A 25,066-nucleotide genomic window follows, 5' to 3' on the forward strand; every position below is an offset into this window, starting at 1 on the left:
CAAGGTAATGTGGGATACCACCGAAGTGTGGGGCCATTGTAGGGTTTATGGATCACACGAGTGCCCTACCCATTACCAATAGCATCAATGCTGACAAGATACATACGAGCTCTATTTGACGTCTACACAGATACTTAACACTCGTTTTCAACGGAATGTTATACCATTTTTCCCACAGAATAGTAACTGGACGTGCTCAAATACAACAGGGTATGTATTGGCGGCAAGAGCAAGGTTCAAATGGTTCAAATGGCTCTGAGCACTATGGGACTCAACTGCAGAGGTCATTAGTCCCCTAGAACTTAGAACTAGTTAAACCTAACTAACCTAAGGACGTCACAAACATCTATGCCCGAGGCAGGATTCGAACCTGCGAACGTAGCGGTCTTGCGGTTCCAGACTGCCGCGCCTTTAACCGCTCGGCCACTTCGGCCGGCTGGCAAGAGCAAGGAACAAACGAGCTTCCGACAACACACTATCAGACATTGAAAGCGCTCATGCCAAGCAAAGAAAACTGTGACCGCATTGAAGAGGACACTATATGAAAAACTATAGCACTGGCATACCATCAGAGTTTGTTCAAATCATTCAGCACACTCCATATGGCTGTGGCAGTAATTGCAGGACTTACTCATCATATGGTAGCCTCCGGTCATAAATAATTAACATGTTGCAACTCAACATACAAGCACTAACTGTGTCCATGACGTATCATTATGTGACCCACTACAGAGGGCAGATTTAAAAACTCCCCTCTCCATAAAGGTATTAAATATGTGGCCGCCCACTGTATATTTTACACTACTAGATCATAGACAGCTAATGTTGTGAGGTCGCAGTGGATTTGCGCATGCAGGAAGTTTCCAGAACCTTTATTGGCACGTGTAAATGCACAGTAAAGCCTCACAGGACTCTTAAATCATATAATGACAAAGAATAACTGCCACTTCCCACAATATTATATAGCACTCAATACCTTTTGTGGTATAATAAGGATGAAAAGAAATCTCGGTATCACCTGCAACGAATGGGAGGGATCACATGAGGATGTTATTCGGAGAATGACGTTAGTTGGTCACGAGCAACGAAAGTCTCTTAAAGAAATACACGAGCAGCCATTACTTATCCCTTCTAAACTCGTTAAATCCCTTTCACACACTTTGCAGTTCACTTCACTTCGGAACGATTAGTCTTTCAGTATCACAGCTGATACAGTTCCTCATACCAAGTAGGCTCGCATTTACACCTTTGTTTCCCATTCGCATATTTTGCGATCCTGTAACCACTAGAACTGTTATATTTATGATACTTGCCCCTGATCGTATTTAAAACTACATTTAGCATTAAGCAGCAAATTTCATTCATGAAAATTAAATTTAAGTGACTTGCGCAAGTAATGAAACAATTTCTTTCTTTTGCTTCCCTAAAGTATTCCCAAAAGTCAATTCCTTTCAGAGACATTTTAAGAACACCAAGAATTGCTTCCCATTTCAATGCCCATTCATATTCCAACATTTCTTTAACCTGCTAAGTGTTCATATTAACGATAACACATTTAAACGCCATTCACTATTTATTTATACTCCAATGTACATCACAATATGATCTATTCCTCAAATTTCTAAAGTTCCTTGTTCCATTACATATCTAGATGTAGAAGCTCTATCTCTTATATCAGATTCTCGATAATGTAAACTTTGTCAAGATGTGTACACGTAAATAGAGGTAAGTGCGAAAACAGTGCTGCCATTTGTATTAAAATCTGCGGAGAGAACTTTTAACATTGCAGGCATCAGCATTCGTGAATAACTTGATGATTGTAAACAATCTGCCTCGATTGCAAATAGAAACCGGATGTTGACCTAGGTTTCGACGCAGGTAACCACGCCTTCTTCGGAACACACTAAAACTACAAACTGCCCAAAGAGGTACGGTTCTGTGTTAATGTTCTTCCTTCTTTGGAACACACTAAAACCACAAGCTGCCTATGGAGGCATGGTTCTGAATTAATGTTGCACCAAGACTCTATAGGCAGTTTGTCGCTATAGTGTGTTCTGAACAAGGCTTGGTTATCAGCGCCGAAACGTAGGTCAACAACCGGTTTCTATTTGCATTCGATGCAGATTCTTTATAAACATCAAACTCTGCGGTATTTGTACGAGACTAATAATTTCATGGGACGATCTATACAATCTGAGGATCATGTGAATACTATGAAACAGATAATGACCCTGAATATGTTACGGAATGCAGTTCAGCTTCAAATGTTATTGCCGATCTGGTAAAATCAACGTTTCTTGAAACGACAACGCATTAACATGTATCTTAACTTACCGTAATTTACATACATTTACATGACAAAGTGATGTTAGAAATGTTAATAGGCATCCTTAACACGGCTTATATGCCCTAGTAAGGTGCTTAATAAGGTTTATCTTGTACTTTGCTAAATAATCATTAATTTTTGAAATTAGTATGCATCTTAATTACAAACTTTATTTAACCGAAACTTATTTCAAAACCAGAGAGAAATCATAGTTCTTAAATTTATCTTATTGTGAAATTCCACAGTAACATCTACATATTTCGTGCAGCAATTGGACTGAGGCGAGTCAGAGGTATTCAGTGTTAAGTGTTCTCGGTTTCCATGTACACAAATTTAAGTACCTACTGACCATTTAAAAAAAAAATACATGTTGAGTTTCGTTTACCATTTTAAAAACTCATATTTAATCTTCGTATATATAAAACAAATTACTTATGTGATTTAAGATCACTTTCCAGTGAATCTGGTTAAAAAATTCTATTTTTTTTTGTCTTCAATGAATATGTAGAATTTTGTGCACAAAATGGTAGTTAAATGAATCGATTCAGATATCCGAAACACTTTAAAAATCCAATTTAAATGTGTGCCGGTATGTGAAGTACCTTGGAGACGCAGAGTCCAGATGGTTGCAAATGTGTTGGAAAATATGCCTTAAGGGAGAACTGCTTAAATTGAAATGTTACTGTCTTTTGGTCATGTCGAAGAGAGGATAGGTACACGTTTACGTAAGGTAACAAAAGATATGAAAGAGAAAAAGCTCAGTGATGGCAAACAAATTGTTGGTCGGGGTCGTCTTACTAAGGAAGACGTGACAAAGTGCCGCTCTATTCTATCTTAGCCATAAGAAGGAAGCGAGACAATATTGAGGCCATAAAGAAAGCAGTAGGGGCTACCTGTTTCCATAAAGCTTCTACGGGTAACCATCCACAGCATGCTCTCTGTGACAGTGGTGTACACACATGGTGTCGTTACATAAAAGCAATAACAAATGGTGAGACTTATGCACACCATCACTCCCTGCCATTTGAGGTATTGGAAGCAACTAAGCCCATATACAGGAACCTAAGTGACACGAAACTATTGTCATAGTGCTTACATGGAAAGACACAAAATGTTAATGACTTTTTAAACCATGTGATATGGGAACACCTGCCTAAAACTGTGATTGTTGATTTCAGTACCTTGAGATTAGATGTGTTAGATGCAGTAATTTGCTTTAATGATTGGGCAGTTAGCACTGATGCCAATTGATCCCTTGAGACGGGCCGAGGGCGAAAAATGGGTTCTTGAGGCAACTAAAAAGGCCACAATAGAAACGAGGAGCAATAAAAGGAGGAGAGAAGATGAGGTACCCACAAACCAAGAATATTATGCAACTGGAGGGTTTGAACTACAACACAGGTGCATAACCGATGAAATGTCCCTTTAAACTGAATTTCCCAAGAATCTAATTTTCTGACTTGATTATTTTAATGAAAAAAGCAATTTCAGCTAGAGGTGTGACATTTTATTTTTTGTATTTCAGCTACCATTTGGAGAAAAGTAGCCTACAGGCACCAGCTTACTTTCACTAGGAAGAAAAATATACCCTTATTAGTTATTAAAAAATTACCTTAATTATTACTCACAGTCATTTATTTATAGTATAAATAACTATCGACTGAAATCATTTGAGTTAAGTCTGCTTTTTAAATAACAATGTAATAAATGTGAGCATAAAGTTTTAAGCATCTAAGGAAAGTAGTTAACAAGTCTATTGATTTTAAACGTAGGCTGGTAGGAAAAATTATAAATTACTGAGCGACATAAATGTTTATACGACAAATGTTATATCAAAGCTATTCCAATTATTCTTAATCCAAAATCTTCATACTTAAAACACTTTCGTTGTCCAAAAATTTCTTTGTATTCAGAGTTCACATTATGTAGTTAGACCCGCATAAACTTTATGAAAATTCTTACTGTTTTTCCAGCCGTTCACTGCAAGTTACCTTAAATAATTGCACTGCATGTGAGTAAATATTTTTTGTTTGCTCAGTTATTAAAGATTTACTGCCAATTTCCCAAAAGAATTAAATACCGTCAGTACAGGACGTCTGTCGCATTTCTGTTCAACAGAGCTTTATCTTGGCCTTTCCACTTCACAGTCTCTTCAAAAACGGGCTACCTGGGCAGCTTTAGAATAGACGAAATGATCGCAAGTGATTTGTTAATCTGCTCATATCCAGTAACTAACCTACGTGCCAACTCACTGCGTTCTCCTGATCGACTTATCCTTCTATTACCTCATCCCTACTGACGATCCTGCTGGTTCAATTCCTAATTACCGGGACTAAAGCACACAAGTCACTCAGGAGAGACAATTAACACAACTAGAATCATGCATAAAACCATCGCTAGAAAAGTGACTTTAATTGTTCTTAAGGAAATACAGGTACTAATCAGATCGAGCAGGACTAATGTTTCTAAAGGATTATAATAAAACGTCGCTCCTGCACGCACCTATACCTATACTGAAGTAAAACAAATATTGAATGACGTGAGTGTATATCTATTATGTTGAAAGGTAACGTGGGATCCCACCTAAGTGTGGAGCCATAGTTGGGCTTATGGATCACACGAGTGCCCCACCCATTACCAATAGCATCAATGCTGACAAGATACATACGAGCACTATTTGACGTCTGCACAAATGCTTGTCGCTGATTATCAACGGAATGTCGTACCATTCTTCCCGCAGTATAGTGGCTTTTCGTCCTCAAATAAAACAGGCTAACTATTGACAGCAAGTGCAAGGGACAGACGACGTTCCGACAACACACTATCACACATTGAAAGCGCTCATTCCGAGCAAAAACAACCTGGACCGCACAGAAGCTTCCGCTATATGCAAAACTGTAGCAATGGCATACCATCAGAGTTAGTTCAATTCATTCTGCACACACCATATGGATATGACAGTCATTGCGCTACTTACTCATCACTTGGTAACCGCTGTTCATAAATAATTTCTATGTTGCAACACAACATCTACATCTCATACTCAGCAAGACACCCAAAGGTGTGTGGCGGAGGGCACTTCACGTGCCACTGTCATTACCTCCCTTTCCTGTTCCAGTCGCGTATGGTTCGCGGGAAAAACGACAGCCGGAAAGCGTCCGTGAAAGCTCGAATCTCTCTAATATTACATTCGCTATCTCCTCGGGCCGTATAAGTAGGGGGAAGCAATATATTCGATGACTCATCCAGAAGCGCACGCTCTCGAAATCTGGACAGCGAGCTACAACGCACTCACTGCACTCTCCTGATCGACTTATCCTTCTATTACCTCATCCCTACTGACGATCCTGCTGGTTCATTTGCTGGCTCGCGAGACTAAGGCACATAAATCACTCAGAACAGAAAAAGTTAATATACAGTAAAAGGCGATTTGACCCTTGGAATCACTGATAACATTAACTAACTTAGAAGCTTGCATACAACCATCGCTAGAAATATTCTAGGAAAATGACATTAATGGTTCTTAACGGAATACACAGAGTAAGTTAGATTGGACACGACTAATGATTCTAAAAAGTTGTAGTAAAACTTCGTTCGTGTACGGACCTAAACCTATAGTGAATCTCCCCAAAAATTGAGGGACATAAATGCATATCTGTTATGTTGCAAGGTAATGTGGGATACCACCGAAGTGTGGGGCCATTGTAGGGTTTATGGATCACACGAGTGCCCTACCCATTACCAATAGCATCAATGCTGACAAGATACATACGAGGTCTATTTGACGTCTACACAGATACTTAACACTCGTTTTCAACGGAATGTTATACCATTTTTCCCACAGAATAGTAACTGGACGTGCTCAAATACAACAGGGTATGTATTGGCGGCAAGAGCAAGGTTCAAATGGTTCAAATGGCTCTGAGCACTATGGGACTCAACTGCTGAGGTCATTAGTCCCCTAGAACTTAGAACTAGTTAAACCTAACTAACCTAAGGACGTCACAAACATCTATGCCCGAGGCAGGATTCGAACCTGCGAACGTAGCGGTCTTGCGGTTCCAGACTGCCGCGCCTTTAACCGCACGGCCACTTCGGCCGGCTGGCAAGAGCAAGGAACAAACGAGCTTCCGACAACACACTATCAGACATTGAAAGCGCTCATGCCAAGCAAAGAAAACTGTGACCGCATTGAAGAGGACACTATATGAAAAACTATAGCACTGGCATACCATCAGAGTTTGTTCAAATCATTCAGCACACTCCATATGGCTGTGGCAGTAATTGCAGGACTTACTCATCATATGGTAGCCTCCGGTCATAAATAATTAACATGTTGCAACTCAACATACAAGCACTAACTGTGTCCATGACGTATCATTATGTGACCCACTACAGAGGGCAGATTTAAAAACTCCCCTCTCCATAAAGGTATTAAATATGTGGCCGCCCACTGTATATTTTACACTACTAGATCATAGACAGCTAATGTTGTGAGGTCGCAGTGGATTTGCGCATGCAGGAAGTTTCCAGAACCTTTATTGGCACGTGTAAATGCACAGTAAAGCCTCACAGGACTGTTAAATCGTATAATGACAAAGAATAACTGCCACTTGCCACAATATTATATAGCACTCAATACCTTTTGTGGTATAGTAAAGATGAAAAGAAATCTTGGTATCACCTGCAACGAATGGGAGTGATCACATGAGGATGTTATTCGGAGAATGACGTTAGTTGGTCACGAGCAACGAAAGTCTCTTAAAGAAATACACGAGCAGCCATTACTTATCCCTTCTAAACTCGTTAAATCCCTTTCACACACTTTGCAGTTCACTTCGCTTCGGAACGATTAGTCTTTCAGTATCACAGCTGATACAGTTCCTCATACCAAGTAGGCTCGCATTTACACCTTTGTTTCCCATTCGCATATTTTGCGATCCTGTAACCACTAGAACTGTTATATTTATGATACTTGCCCCTGATCGTATTTAAAACTACATTTAGCATTAAGCAGCAAATTTCATTCATGAAAATTAAATTTAAGTGACTTGCGCAAGTAATGAAACAATTTCTTTCTTTTGCTTCCCTAAAGTATTCCCAAAAGTCAATTCCTTTCAGAGACATTTTAAGAACACCAAGAATTGCTTCCCATTTCAATGCCCATTCATATTCCAACATTTCTTTAACCTGCTAAGTGTTCATATTAACGATAACACATTTAAACGCCATTCACTATTTATTTATACTCCAATGTACATCACAATATGATCTATTCCTCAAATTTCTAAAGTTCCTTGTTCCATTACATATCTAGATGTAGAAGCTCTATCTCTTATATCAGATTCTCGATAATGTAAACTTTGTCAAGATGTGTACACGTAAATAGAGGTAAGTGCGAAAACAGTGCTGCCATTTGTATTAAAATCTGCGGAGAGAACTTTTAACATTGCAGGCATCAGCATTCGTGAATAACTTGATGATTGTAAACAATCTGCCTCGATTGCAAATAGAAACCGGATGTTGACCTAGGTTTCGACGCAGGTAACCACGCCTTCTTCGGAACACACTAAAACTACAAACTGCCCAAAGAGGTACGGTTCTGTGTTAATGTTCTTCCTTCTTTGGAACACACTAAAACCACAAGATGCCTATGGAGGCATGGTTCTGAATTAATGTTGCACCAAGACTCTATAGGCAGTTTGTCGCTATAGTGTGTTCTGAACAAGGCTTGGTTATCAGCGCCGAAACGTAGGTCAACAACCGGTTTCTATTTGCATTCGATGCAGATTCTTTATAAACATCAAACTCTGCGGTATTTGTACGAGACTAATAATTTCATGGGACGATCTATACAATCTGAGGATCATGTGAATACTATGAAACAGATAATGACCCTGAATATGTTACGGAATGCAGTTCAGCTTCAAATGTTATTGCCGATCTGGTAAAATCAACGTTTCTTGAAACGACAACGCATTAACATGTATCTTAACTTACCGTAATTTACATACATTTATATGACAAAGTGATGTTAGAAATGTTAATAGGCATCCTTAACACGGCTTATATGCCCTAGTAAGGTGCTTAATAAGGTTTATCTTGTACTTTGCTAAATAATCATTAATTTTTGAAATTAGTATGCATCTTAATTACAAACTTTATTTAACCGAAACTTATTTCAAAACCAGAGAGAAATCATAGTTCTTAAATTTATCTTATTGTGAAATTCCACAGTAACATCTACATATTTCGTGCAGCAATTGGACTGAGGCGAATCAGAGGTATTCAGTGTTAAGTGTTCTCGGTTTCCATGTACACAAATTTAAGTACCTACTGACCATTTAAAAAAAAAATACATGTTGAGTTTCGTTTACCATTTTAAAAACTCATATTTAATCTTCGTATATATAAAACAAATTACTTATGTGATTTAAGATCACTTTCCAGTGAATCTGGTTAAAAAATTCTATTTTTTTTTGTCTTCAATGAATATGTAGAATTTTGTGCACAAAATGGTAGTTAAATGAATCGATTCAGATATCCGAAACACTTTAAAAATCCAATTTAAATGTGTGCCGGTATGTGAAGTACCTTGGAGACGCAGAGTCCAGATGGTTGCAAATGTGTTGGAAAATATGCCTTAAGGGAGAACTGCTTAAATTGAAATGTTACTGTCTTTTGGTCATGTCGAAGAGAGGATAGGTACACGTTTACGTAAGGTAACAAAAGATATGAAAGAGAAAAAGCTCAGTGATGGCAAACAAATTGTTGGTCGGGGTCGTCTTACTAAGGAAGACGTGACAAAGTGCCGCTCTATTCTATCTTAGCCATAAGAAGGAAGCGAGACAATATTGAGGCCATAAAGAAAGCAGTAGGGGCTACCTGTTTCCATAAAGCTTCTACGGGTAACCATCCACAGCATGCTCTCTGTGACAGTGGTGTACACACATGGTGTCGTTACATAAAAGCAATAACAAATGGTGAGACTTATGCACACCATCACTCCCTGCCATTTGAGGTATTGGAAGCAACTAAGCCCATATACAGGAACCTAAGTGACACGAAACTATTGTCATAGTGCTTACATGGAAAGACACAAAATGTTAATGACTTTTTAAACCATGTGATATGGGAACACCTGCCTAAAACTGTGATTGTTGATTTCAGTACCTTGAGATTAGATGTGTTAGATGCAGTAATTTGCTTTAATGATTGGGCAGTTAGCACTGATGCCAATTGATCCCTTGAGACGGGCCGAGGGCGAAAAATGGGTTCTTGAGGCAACTAAAAAGGCCACAATAGAAACGAGGAGCAATAAAAGGAGGAGAGAAGATGAGGTACCCACAAACCAAGAATATTATGCAACTGGAGGGTTTGAACTACAACACAGGTGCATAACCGATGAAATGTCCCTTTAAACTGAATTTCCCAAGAATCTAATTTTCTGACTTGATTATTTTAATGAAAAAAGCAATTTCAGCTAGAGGTGTGACATTTTATTTTTTGTATTTCAGCTACCATTTGGAGAAAAGTAGCCTACAGGCACCAGCTTACTTTCACTAGGAAGAAAAATATACCCTTATTAGTAATTAAAAAATTACCTTAATTATTACTCACAGTCATTTATTTATAGTATAAATAACTATCGACTGAAATCATTTGAGTTAAGTCTGCTTTGTAAATAACAATGTCATAAATGCGAGCATAAAGTTTTAAGCATCTAAGGAAAGTAGTTAACAAGTCTATTGATTTTAAACGTAGGCTGGTAGGAAAAATTATAAATTACTGAGCGACATAAATGTTTATACGACAAATGTTATATCAAAGCTATTCCAATTATTCTTAATCCAAAATCTTCATACTTAAAACACTTTCGTTGTCCAAAAATTTCTTTGTATTCAGAGTTCACATTATGTAGTTAGACCCTCATAAACTTTATGAAAATTCTTACTGTTTTTCCAGCCGTTCACTGCAAGTTACCTTAAATAATTGCACTGCATGTGAGTAAATATTTTTTGTTTGCTCAGTTATTAAAGATTTACTGCCAATTTCCCAAAAGAATTAAATACCGTCAGTACAGGACGTCTGTCGCATTTCTGTTCAACAGAGCTTTATCTTGGCCTTTCCACTTCACAGTCTCTTCAAAAACGGGCTACCTGGGCAGCTTTAGAATAGACGAAATGATCGCAAGTGATTTGTTAATCTGCTCATATCCAGTAACTAACCTACGTGCCAACTCACTGCGTTCTCCTGATCGACTTATCCTTCTATTACCTCATCCCTACTGACGATCCTGCTGGTTCAATTCCTAATTACCGGGACTAAAGCACACAAGTCACTCAGGAGAGACAATTAACACAACTAGAATCATGCATAAAACCATCGCTAGAAAAGTGACTTTAATTGTTCTTAAGGAAATACAGGTACTAATCAGATCGAGCAGGACTAATGTTTCTAAAGGATTATAATAAAACGTCGCTCCTGCACGCACCTATACCTATACTGAAGTAAAACAAATATTGAATGACGTGAGTGTATATCTATTATGTTGAAAGGTAACGTGGGATCCCACCTAAGTGTGGAGCCATAGTTGGGCTTATGGATCACACGAGTGCCCCACCCATTACCAATAGCATCAATGCTGACAAGATACATACGAGCACTATTTGACGTCTGCACAAATGCTTGTCGCTGATTATCAACGGAATGTCGTACCATTCTTCCCGCAGTATAGTGGCTTTTCGTCCTCAAATAAAACAGGCTAACTATTGACAGCAAGTGCAAGGGACAGACGACGTTCCGACAACACACTATCACACATTGAAAGCGCTCATTCCGAGCAAAAACAACCTGGACCGCACAGAAGCTTCCGCTATATGCAAAACTGTAGCAATGGCATACCATCAGAGTTAGTTCAATTCATTCTGCACACACCATATGGATATGACAGTCATTGCGCTACTTACTCATCACTTGGTAACCGCTGTTCATAAATAATTTCTATGTTGCAACACAACATCTACATCTCATACTCAGCAAGACACCCAAAGGTGTGTGGCGGAGGGCACTTCACGTGCCACTGTCATTACCTCCCTTTCCTGTTCCAGTCGCGTATGGTTCGCGGGAAAAACGACAGCCGGAAAGCGTCCGTGAAAGCTCGAATCTCTCTAATATTACATTCGCTATCTCCTCGGGCCGTATAAGTAGGGGGAAGCAATATATTCGATGACTCATCCAGAAGCGCACGCTCTCGAAATCTGGACAGCGAGCTACAACGCACTCACTGCACTCTCCTGATCGACTTATCCTTCTATTACCTCATCCCTACTGACGATCCTGCTGGTTCATTTGCTGGCTCGCGAGACTAAGGCACATAAATCACTCAGAACAGAAAAAGTTAATATACAGTAAAAGGCGATTTGACCCTTGGAATCACTGATAACATTAACTAACTTAGAAGCTTGCATACAACCATCGCTAGAAATATTCTAGGAAAATGACATTAATGGTTCTTAACGGAATACACAGAGTAAATTAGATTGGACACGACTAATGATTCTAAAAAGTTGTAGTAAAACTTCGTTCGTGTACGGACCTAAGCCTATAGTGAAGCTCCCCAAATATTGAGGGACATAAATGCATATCTGTTATGTTGCAAGGTAATGTGGGATACCACCGAAGTGTGGGGCCATTGTAGGGTTTATGGATCACACGAGTGCCCTACCCATTACCAATAGCATCAATGCTGACAAGATACATACGAGCTCTATTTGACGTCTACACAGATACTTAACACTCGTTTTCAACGGAATGTTATACCATTTTTCCCACAGAATAGTAACTGGACGTGCTCAAATACAACAGGGTATGTATTGGCGGCAAGAGCAAGGTTCAAATGGTTCAAATGGCTCTGAGCACTATGGGACTCAACTGCAGAGGTCATTAGTCCCCTAGAACTTAGAACTAGTTAAACCTAACTAACCTAAGGACGTCACAAACATCTATGCCCGAGGCAGGATTCGAACCTGCGAACGTAGCGGTCTTGCGGTTCCAGACTGCCGCGCCTTTAACCGCACGGCCACTTCGGCCGGCTGGCAAGAGCAAGGAACAAACGAGCTTCCGACAACACACTATCAGACATTGAAAGCGCTCATGCCAAGCAAAGAAAACTGTGACCGCATTGAAGAGGACACTATATGAAAAACTATAGCACTGGCATACCATCAGAGTTTGTTCAAATCATTCTGCACACTCCATATGGCTGTGGCAGTAATGGCAGGACTTACTCATCATATGGTAGCCTCCGGTCATAAATAATTAACATGTTGCAACTCAACATACAAGCACTAACTGTGTCCATGACGTATCATTATGTGACCCACTACAGAGGGCAGATTTAAAAACTCCCTTCTCCATAAAGGTATTAAATATGTGGCCGCCCACTGTATATTTTACACTACTAGATCATAGACAGCTAATGTTGTGAGGTCGCCGTGGATTTGCGCATGCAGGAAGTTTCCAGAACCTTTATTGGCACGTGTAAATGCACCGTAAAGCCTCACAGGACTGTTAAATCGTATAATGACAAAGAATAACTGCCACTTCCCACAATATTATATAGCACTCAATACCTTTTGTGGTATAGTAAAGATGAAAAGAAATCTCGGTATCACCTGCAACGAATGGGAGTGATCACATGAGGATGTTATTCGGAGAATGACGTTAGTTGGTCACGAGCAACGAAAGTCTCTTAAAGAAATACACGAGCAGCCATTACTTATCCCTTCTAAACTCGTTAAATCCCTTTCACACACTTTGCAGTTCACTTCACTTCGCAACGATTAGTCTTTCAGTATCACAGCTGATACAGTTCCTCATACCAAGTAGGCTCGCATTTACACCTTTGTTTCCCATTCGCATATTTTGCGATCCTGTAACCACTAGAACTGTTATATTTATGATACTTGCCCCTGATCGTATTTAAAACTACATTTAGCATTAAGCAGCAAATTTCATTCATGAAAATTAAATTTAAGTGACTTGCGCAAGTAATGAAACAATTTCTTTCTTTTGCTTCCCTAAAGTATCCCCAAAAGTCAATTCCTTTCAGAGACATTTTAAGAACACCAAGAATTGCTTCCCATTTCAATGCCCATTCATATTCCAACATTTCTTTAACCTGCTTAGTGTTCATATTAACGATAACACATTTAAACGCCATTCACTATTTATTTATACTCCAATGTACATCACAATATGATCTATTCCTCAAATTTCTAAAGTTCCTTGTTCCATTACATATCTAGATGTAGAAGCTCTATCTCTTATATCAGATTCTCGATAATGTAAACTTTGTCAAGATGTGTACACGTAAATAGAGGTAAGTGCGAAAACAGTGCTGCCATTTGTATTAAAATCTGCGGAGAGAACTTTTAACATTGCAGGCATCAGCATTCGTGAATAACTTGATGATTGTAAACAATCTGCCTCGATTGCAAATAGAAACCGGATGTTGACCTATGTTTCGACGCAGGTAACCACGCCTTCTTCGGAACACACTAAAACTACAAACTGCCCAAAGAGGTACGGTTCTGTGTTAATGTTCGTCCTTCTTTGGAACACACTAAAACCACAAGATGCCTATGGAGGCATGGTTCTGAATTAATGTTGCACCAAGACTCTATAGGCAGTTTGTAGCTATAGTGTGTTCTGAACAAGGCTTGGTTATCAGCGCCGAAACGTAGGTCAACAACCGGTTTCTATTTGCATTCGATGCAGATTCTTTATAAACATCAAACTCTGAAGTATTTGTACGAGACTAATAATTTCATGGGACGATCTATACAATCTGAGGATCATGTGAATACTATGAAACAGATAATGACCCTGAATATGTTACGGAATGCAGTTCAGCTTCAAATGTTATTGCCGATCTGGTAAAATCAACGTTTCTTGAAACGACAACGCATTAACATGTATCTTAACTTACCGTAATTTACATACATTTACATGACAAAGTGATGTTAGAAATGTTATAGGCATCCTTAACAAGGCTTATATGCCCTAGTAAGGTGCTTAATAAGGTTTATCTTGTACTTTGCTAAATAATCATTAATTTTTGAAATTGTTATGCATCTTAATTACAAACTTTATTTAACCGAAACTTATTTCAAAACCAGAGAGAAATCATAGTTCTTAAATTTATCTTAATGTGAAATTCCACAGTAACATCTACATATTTCGTGCAGCAATTGGACTGAGGCGAGTCAGAGGTATTCAGTGTTAAGTGTTCTCGGTTTCCATGTACACAAATTTAAGTACCTACTGACCATTTAAAAAAAAAAAAAACATGTTGAGTTTCGTTTACCATTTTAAAAACTTATATTTAATCTTCGTATATTTAAAACAAATTACTTATGTGATTTAAGATCACTTTCCAGTGAATCTGGTTAAAAAATTCAATTTTTTTTTCTTTTGTCTTCAATGAATACGTAGAATTTTGTGCACAAAATGGTAGTTAAATGAATCGATTCAGATATCTGAAACACTTTAAAAATCCAATTTAAATGTGTGCCGGTATGTGAAGTACCTTGGAGACGCAGAGTCCAGATGGTTGCAAATGTGTTGGAAAATATGCCTTAAGGGAGAACTGCTTAAATTGAAATGTTACTGTCTTTTGGTCATGTCGAAGAGAGGATAGGTACACGTTTACGTAAGCTAACAAAAGATATGAAGAAGAAAAACCTCAGTGATGGCAAACAAATTGTTGGTCGGGGTCGTCTTACTAAGGAAGACGTGACAAAGTGCCGCTCTATTCTATCTTAGCCATAAGAAGGAAGCGAGACAATATTGAGGCCATAAAGAAAGCAGTAGGGGCTACCTGTTTCCATAAAGCTTCTACGGGTAACCATCCACAGCATGCTCTCTGTGACAGTGGTGTACACACATGGTGTCGTTACATAAAAGCAATAACAAATGGTGAGACTTATGCACACCATCACTCCCTGCCATTTGAGGTATTGGAAGCAACTAAGCCCATATACAGGAACCTAAGTGACACGAAACTATTGTCATAGTGCTTACATGGAAAGACACAAAATGTTAATGACTTTTTAAACCATGTGATATGGGAACACCTGCCTAAAACTGTGATTGTTGATTTCAGTACCTTGAGATTAGATGTGTTAGATGCAGTAATTTGCTTTAATGATTGGGCAGTTAGCACTGATGCCAATTGATCCCTTGAGACGGGCCGAGGGCGAAAAATGGGTTCTTGAGGCAACTAAAAAGGCCACAATAGAAACGAGGAGCAATAAAAGGAGGAGAGAAGATGAGGTACCCACAAACCAAGAATATTATGCAACTGGAGGGTTTGAACTACAACACAGGTGCGTAACCGATGAAATGCACCTTTAAACTGAATTTCCCAAGAATCTAATTTTCTGACTTGATTATTTTAATGAAAAAAGCAATTTCAGCTAGAGGTGTGACATTTTATTTTTTGTATTTCAGCTATCATTTGGAGAAAAGTAGCCTACAGGCACCAGCTTACTTTCACTAGGAAGAAAAATATACCCTTATTAGTTATTAAAAAATTACCTTAATTTTTACTCACAGTCATTTATTTATAGTATAAATAACTATCGACTGAAATCATTTGAGTTAAGTCTGCTTTTTAAATAACAATGTCATAAATGCGAGCATAAAGTTTTAAGCATCTAAGGAAAGTAGTTAACAAGTCTATTGATTTTAAACGTAGGCTGGTAGGAAAAATTATAAATTACTGAGCGACATAAATGTTTATACGACAAATGTTGTATCAAAGCTATTCCAATTATTCTTAATCCAAAATCTTCATTCTTAAAACACTTTCATTGTCCAAAAATTTCTTTGTATTCAGAGTTCACATTATGTAGTTAGACCCTCATAAACTTTATGAAAATTCTTACTGTTTTTCCAGCCGTTCACTGCAAGTTACCTTAAATAATTGCACTGCATGTGAGTAAATATTTTTTGTTTGCTCAGTTATTAAAGATTTACTGCCAATTTCCCAAAAGAATTAAATACCGTCAGTACAGGACGTCTGCTGCATCTCTGTTCAACAGAGCTTTTTCTTGGCCTTTCCACTTCACAGTCTCTTCAAAAACGGGCTACCTGGGCAGCTTTAGAATAGACGAAATGATCGCAAGTGATTTGTTAATCTGCTCATATCCAGTAACTAACCTGCGTGCCAACTCACTGCGTTCTCCTGATCGACTTAACCTTCTATTACCTCATCCCTACTGACGATCCTGCTGGTTCAATTCCTAATTACCGGGACTAAAGCACACAAGTCACTCCGGAGAGACAATTAACACAACTAGAATCATGCATAAAACCATCGCTAGAAAAGTGACTTTAATTGTTCTTAAGGAAATACAGGTACTAATCAGATCGAGCAGGACTAATGTTTCTAAAGGATTATAATAAAACGTCGTTCTTGCACGCACCTATACCTATACTGAAGTAAAACAAATATTGAATGACGTTAGTGTATATCTATTATGTTGAAAGGTAACGTGGGATCCCACCTAAGTGTGGAGCCATAGTTGGGCTTATGGATCACACGAGTGCCCCACCCATTACCAATAGCATCAATGCTGACAAGATACATACGAGCACTATTTGACGTCTGCACTGATGCTTGTCGCTCATTATCAACGGAATGTCGTACCATTCTTCCCGCAGTATAGTGGCTTTTCGTCCTCAAATAAAACAGGCTAACTATTGACAGCAAGTGCAAGGGACAGACGACGTTCCGACAACACACTATCACACATTGAAAGCGCTCATTCCGAGCAAAGACAACCTGGACCGCACAGAAGCTTTCACTATATGCAAAACTATAGCAATGGCATACCATCAGAGTTAGTTCAATTCATTCTGCACACACCATATGGATATGACAGTCATTGCGCTACTTACTCATCACTTGGTAACCGCTGTTAATAAATAATTTCTATGTTGCAACACAACATCTACATCTCATACTCAGCAAGACACCCTAAGGTGTGTGGCGGAGGGCACTTCACGTGCCACTGTCATTACCTCCCTTTCCTGTACCAGTCGCGTATGGTTCGCGGGAAAAACGACAGCCGGAAAGCGTCCGTGACCGCTCGAATCTCTCTAATTTTACATTCGCTATCTCCTCGGGCCGTATAAGTAGGGGGAAGCAATATATTCGATGACTCATCCAGAAGCGCACGCTCTCGAAATCTGGACAGCGAGCTACAACGCACTCACTGCACTCTCCTGATCGACTTATCCTTCTATTACCTCATCCCTACTGACGATCCCGCTGGTTCATTTGCTGGCTCGCGAGACTAAGGCACATAAATCACTCAGAACAGAAAAAGTTAATATACAGTAAAAGGCGATTTGACCCTTGGAATCACTGATAACATTAACTAACTTAGAAGCTTGCATACAACCATCGCTAGAAATATTCTAGGAAAATGACATTAATGGTTCTTAACGGAATACACAGAGTAAATTAGATTGGACACGACTAATGATTCTAAAAAGTTGTAAAAAACTTCGTTCGTGTACGGACCTAAGCCTATAGTGAAGCTCCCCAAATATTGAGGGACATAAATGCATATCTGTTATGTTGCAAGGTAATGTGGGATACCACCGAAGTGTGGGGCCATTGTAGGGGTTATGGATCACACGAGTGCCCTACCCATTACCAATAGCATCAATGCTGACAAGATACATACGAGCTCTATTTGACGTCTACACAGATATTTAACACTCGTTTTCAAAGGAATGTTATACCATTTTTCCAACAGAATAGTAACCGGACGTGCTCAAATACAACAAGGTATGTATTGGCGGCAAGAGGAAGGAACAAACGAGCTTCCGACAACACACTATCAGACATTGAAAGCGCTCATGCCAAGCAAAGAAAACTGTGACCGCATTGAAGAGGACACTATATGAAAAACTATAGCACTGGCATACCATCAGAGTTTGTTCAAATCATTCTGCACACTCCATATGGCTGTGGCAGTAATTGCAGGACTTACTCATCATATGGTAGCCTCCGGTCATAAATAATTAACATGTTGCAACTCAACATACAAGCACTAACTGTGTCCATGACGTATCATTATGTGACCCACTACAGAGGGCAGATTTAAAAACTCCCTTCTCCATAAAGGTATTAAATATGTGGCCGCCCACTGTATATTTTACACTACTAGATCATAGACAGCTAATGTTGTGAGGTCGCAGTGGATTTGCGTATGCAGGAAGTTTCCAGAACCTTTATTGGCACGTGTAAATGCACAGTAAAGCCTCACAGGACTGTTAAATCGTATAATGACAAAGAATAACTGCCACTTCCCACAATATTATATAGCACTCAATACCTTTTGTGGTATAGTAAAGATGAAAAGAAATCTCGGTATCACCTGCAACGAATGGGAGTGATCACATGAGGATGTTATTCGGAGAATGACGTTAGTTGGTCACGAGCAACGAAAGTCTCTTAAAGAAATACACGAGCAGCCATTACTTATCCCTTCTAAACTCGTTAAATCCCTTTCACACACTTTGCAGTTCACTTCACTTCGCAACGATTAGTCTTTCAGTATCACAGCTGATACAGTTCCTCATACCAAGTAGGCTCGCATTTACACCTTTGTTTCCCATTCGCATATTTTGCGATCCTGTAACCACTAGAACTGTTATATTTATGATACTTGCCCCTGATCGTATTTAGAACTACATTTAGCATTAAGCAGCAAATTTCATTCATGAAAATTAAATTTAAGTGACTTGCGCAAGTAATGAAACAATTTCTTTCTTTTGCTTCCCTAAAGTATTCCCAAAAGTCAATTCCTTTCAGAGACATTTTAAGAACACCAAGAATTGCTTCCCATTTCAATGCCCATTCATATTCCAACATTTCTTTAACCTGCTAAGTGTTCATATTAACGATAACACATTTAAACGCCATTCACTATTTATTTATACTCCAATGTACATCACAATATGATCTATTCCTCAAATTTCTAAAGTTCCTTGTTCCATTACATATCTAGATGTAGAAGCTCTATCTCTTATATCAGATTCTCGATAATGTAAACTTTGTCAAGATGTGTACACGTAAATAGAGGTAAGTGCGAAAACAGTGCTGCCATTTGTATTAAAATCTGCGGAGAGAACTTTTAACATTGCAGGCATCAGCATTCGTGAATAACTTGATGATTGTAAACAATCTGCCTCGATTGCAAATAGAAACCGGATGTTGACCTAGGTTTCGACGCAGGTAACCACGCCTTCTTCGGAACACACTAAAACTACAAACTGCCCAAAGAGGTACGGTTCTGTGTTAATGTTCGTCCTTCTTTGGAACACACTAAAACCACAAGATGCCTATGGAGGCATGGTTCTGAATTAATGTTGCACCAAGACTCTATAGGCAGTTTGTAGCTATAGTGTGTTCTGAACAAGGCTTGGTTATCAGCGCCGAAACGTAGGTCAACAACCGGTTTCTATTTGCATTCGATGCAGATTCTTTATAAACATCAAACTCTGCGGTATTTGTACGAGACTAATAATTTCATGAGACGATCTATACAATCTGAGGATCATGTGAATACTATGAAACAGATAATGACCCTGAATATGTTACGGAATGCAGTTCAGCTTCAAATGTTATTGCCGATCTGGTAAAATCAACGTTTCTTGAAACGACAACGCATTAACATGTATCTTAACTTACCGTAATTTACATACATTTACATGACAAAGTGATGTTAGAAATGTTAATAGGCATCCTTAACACGGCTTATATGCCCTAGTAAGGTGCTTAATAAGGTTTATCTTGTACTTTGCTAAATAATCATTAATTTTTGAAATTGTTATGCATCTTAATTACAAACTTTATTTAACCGAAACTTATTTCAAAACCAGAGAAAAATCATAGTTTTTAAATTTATCTTATTGTGAAATTCCACAGTAACATCTACATATTTCGTGCAGCAATTGGACTGAGGCGAGTCAGAGGTATTCAGTGTTAAGTGTTCTCGGTTTCCATGTACACAAATTTAAGTACCTACTGACCATTTAAAAAAAAAAATACATGTTGAGTTTCGTTTACCATTTTAAAAACTTATATTTAATCTTCGTATATTTAAAACAAATTACTTATGTGATTTAAGATCACTTTCCAGTGAATCTGGTTAAAAAATTCAATTTTTTTTTCTTTTGTCTTCAATGAATACGTAGAATTTTGTGCACAAAATGGTAGTTAAATGAATCGATTCAGATATCCGAAACACTTTAAAAATCCAATTTAAATGTGTGCCGGTATGTGAAGTACCTTGGAGACGCAGAGTCCAGATGGTTGCAAATGTGTTGGAAAATATGCCTTAAGGGAGAACTGCTTAAATTGAAATGTTACTGTCTTTTGGTCATGTCGAAGAGAGGATAGGTACACGTTTACCTAAGCTAACAAAAGATATGAAGGAGAAAAACCTCAGTGATGGCAAACAAATTGTTGGTCGGGGTCGTCTTACTAAGGAAGACGTGACAAAGTGCCGCTCTATTCTATCTTAGCCATAAGAAGGAAGCGAGACAATATTGAGGCCATAAAGAAAGCAGTATGGGCTACCTGTTTCCATAAAGCTTCTACGGGTAACCATCCACAGCATGCTCTCTGTGACAGTGGTGTACACACATGGTGTCGTTACATAAAAGCAATAACAAATGGTGAGACTTATGCACACCATCACTCCCTGCCATTTGAGGTATTGGAAGCAACTAAGCCCATATACAGGGACCTAAGTGACACGAAACTATTGTCATAGTGCTTACATGGAAAGACACAAAATGTTAATGACTTTTTAAACCATGTGATATGTGAACACCTGCCTAAAACTGTGATTGTTGATTTCAGTACCTTGAGATTAGATGTGTTAGATGCAGTAATTTGCTTTAATGATTGGGCAGTTAGCACTGATGCCAATTGATCCCTTGAGATGGGCCGAGGGCGAAAAATGGGTTCTTGAGGCAACTAAAAAGGCCACAATAGAAACGAGGAGCAATAAAAGGAGGAGAGAAGATGAGGTAGCCACAAACCAAGAATATTATGCAACTGGAGGGTTTGAACTACAACACAGGTGCGTAACCGATGAAATCCACCTTTAAACTGAATTTCCCAAGAATCTAATTTTCTGACTTGATTATTTTAATAAAAAAAGCAATTTCAGCTAGAGGTGTGACATTTTATTTTTTGTATTTCAGCTACCATTTGGAGAAAAGTAGCCTACAGGCACCAGCTTACTTTCACTAGGAAGAAAAATATACCCTTATTAGTTATTAAAAAATTACCTTAATTTTTACTCACAGTCATTTATTTATAGTATAAATAACTATCGACTGAAATCATTTGAGTTAAGTCTGCTTTTTAAATAACAATGTCATAAATGCGAGCATAAAGTTTTAAGCATCTAAGGAAAGTAGTTAACAAGTCTATTAATTTTAAACGTAGGCTGGTAGGAAAAATTATAAATTACTGAGCGACATAAATGTTTATACGACAAATGTTATATCAAAGCTATTCCAATTATTCTTAATCCAAAATCTTCATTCTTAAAACACTTTCATTGTCCAAAAATTTCTTTGTATTCAGAGTTCACATTATGTAGTTAGACCCTCATAAACTTTATGAAAATTCTTACTGTTTTTCCAGCCGTTCACTGCAAGTTACCTTAAATAATTGCACTGCATGTTAGTAAATATTTTTTGTTTGCTCAGTTATTAAAGATTTACTGCCAATTTCCCAAAAGAATTAAATACCGTCAGTACAGGACGTCTGTTGCATCTCTGTTCAACAGAGCTTTTTCTTGGCCTTTCCACTTCACAGTCTCTTCAAAAACGGGCTACCTGGGCAGCTTTAGAATAGACGAAATGATCGCAAGTGATTTGTTAATCTGCTCATATCCAGTAACTAACCTACGTGCCAACTCACTGCGTTCTCCTGATCGACTTATCCTTCTATTACCTCATCCCTACTGACGATCCTGCTGGTTCAATTCCTAATTACCGGGACTAAAGCACACAAGTCACTCAGGAGAGACAATTAACACAACTAGAATCATGCATAAAACCATCGCTAGAAAAGTGACTTTAATTGTTCTTAAGGAAATACAGGAACTAATCAGATCGAGCAGGACTAATGTTTCTAAAGGATTATAATAAAACGTCGTTCCTGCACGCACCTATACCTATACTGAAGTAAAACAAATATTGAATGACGTGAGTGTATATCTATTATGTTGAAAGGTAACGTGGGATCCCACCTAAGTGTGGAGCCATAGTTGGGCTTATGGATCACACGAGTGCCCCACCCATTACCAATAGCATCAATGCTGACAAGATACATACGAGCACTATTTGACGTCTGCACAAATGCTTGTCGCTGATTATCAACGGAATGTCGTACCATTCTTCCCGCAGTATAGTGGCTTTTCGTCCTCAAATAAAACAGGCTAACTATTGACAGCAAGTGCAAGGGACAGACGACGTTCCGACAACACACTATCACACATTGAAAGCGCTCATTCCGAGCAAAAACAACCTGGACCGCACAGAAGCTTCCGCTATATGCAAAACTGTAGCAATGGCATACCATCAGAGTTAGTTCAATTCATTCTGCACACACCATATGGATATGACAGTCATTGCGCTACTTACTCATCACTTGGTAACCGCTGTTCATAAATAATTTCTATGTTGCAACACAACATCTACATCTCATACTCAGCAAGACACCCAAAGGTGTGTGGCGGAGGGCACTTCACGTGCCACTGTCATTACCTCCCTTTCCTGTTCCAGTCGCGTATGGTTCGCGGGAAAAACGACAGCCGGAAAGCGTCCGTGAAAGCTCGAATCTCTCTAATATTACATTCGCTATCTCCTCGGGCCGTATAAGTAGGGGGAAGCAATATATTCGATGACTCATCCAGAAGCGCACGCTCTCGAAATCTGGACAGCGAGCTACAACGCACTCACTGCACTCTCCTGATCGACTTATCCTTCTATTACCTCATCCCTACTGACGATCCTGCTGGTTCATTTGCTGGCTCGCGAGACTAAGGCACATAAATCACTCAGAACAGAAAACGTTAATATACAGTAAAAGGCGGTTTGACCCTTGGAATCACTGATAACATTAACTAACTTAGAAGCTTGCATACAACCATCGCTAGAAATATTCTAGGAAAATGACATTAATGGTTCTTAATGGAATACACAGAGTAAATTAGATTGGGCACGACTAATGATTCTAAAAAGTTGTAATAAAACTTCGTTCGTGTACGGACCTAAACCTATACTGGAGCACCCCAAATATTGAATGACCTAAATGCGTATCTGTTATGTTGCAAGGTAATGTGGGATACCACCGAAGTGTGGGGCCATTGTAGGGGTTATGGATCACACGAGTGCCCAACCCATTACCAATAGCATCAATGCTGACAAGATACATACGAGCTCTATTTGACGTCTACACAGATACTTAACACTCGTTTTCAACGGAATGTTATACCATTTTTCCCACAGAATAGTAACCGGACGTGCTCAAATACAACAGGGTATGTATTGGCGGCAAGAGCAAGGAACAAACGAGCTTCCGACAACACACTATCAGACATTGAAAGCGCTCATGCCAAGCAAAGAAAACTGTGACCGCATTGAAGAGGACACTATATGAAAAACTATAGCACTGGCATACCATCAGAGTTTGTTCAAATCATTCTGCACACTCCATATGGCTGTGGCAGTCATTGCAGGACTTACTCATCATATGGTGGCCTCCGGTTATAAATAATTATCATGTTGCAACTCAACATACAAGCACTAACTGTGTCCATGACGTATCATTATGTGACCCACTACAGAGGGCAGATTTAAAAACTCCCTTCTCCATAAAGGTATTAAATATGTGGTCGCCCACTGTATATTTTACACTACTAGATCATAGACAGCTAATGATGTGAGGTCGCAGTGGATTTGCGCATGCAGGAAGTTTCCAGAACCTTTATTGGCACGTGTAAATGCACAGTAAAGCCTCACAGGACTGTTAAATCGTATAATGACAAAGAATAACTGCCACTTCCCTCAATATTATATAGCACTCAATACCTTTTGTGGTATAGTAAAGATAAAAAGAAATCTCGGTATCACCTGCAACGAATGGGAGTGATCACATGAGGATGTTATTCGGAGAATGACGTTAGTTGGTCACGAGCAACGAAAGTCTCTTAAAGAAATACACGAGCAGCCATTACTTATCCCTTCTAAACTCGTTAAATCCCTTTCACACACTTTGCAGTTCACTTCACTTCGCAACGATTAGTCTTTCAGTATCACAGCTGATACAGTTCCTCATACCAAGTAGGCTCGCATTTACACCTTTGTTTCCCATTCGCATATTTTGCGATCCTGTAACCACTAGAACTATTATATTTATGATACTTGCCCCTGATCGTATTTAAAACTACATTTAGCATTAAGCAGCAAATTACATTCATGAAAATTAAATTTAAGTGACTTGCGCAAGTAATGAAACAATTTCTTTCTTTTGCTTCCCTAACGTATTCCCAAAAGTCAATTCCTTTCAGAGACATTTTAAGAACACCAAGAATTGCTTCCCATTTCAATGCCCATTCATATTCCAACATTTCT

This window comes from Schistocerca serialis, chromosome 3 (genome assembly GCF_023864345.2).
Source record: "Schistocerca serialis cubense isolate TAMUIC-IGC-003099 chromosome 3, iqSchSeri2.2, whole genome shotgun sequence".
NCBI classification, from domain to species: domain Eukaryota; kingdom Metazoa; phylum Arthropoda; class Insecta; order Orthoptera; family Acrididae; genus Schistocerca; species Schistocerca serialis.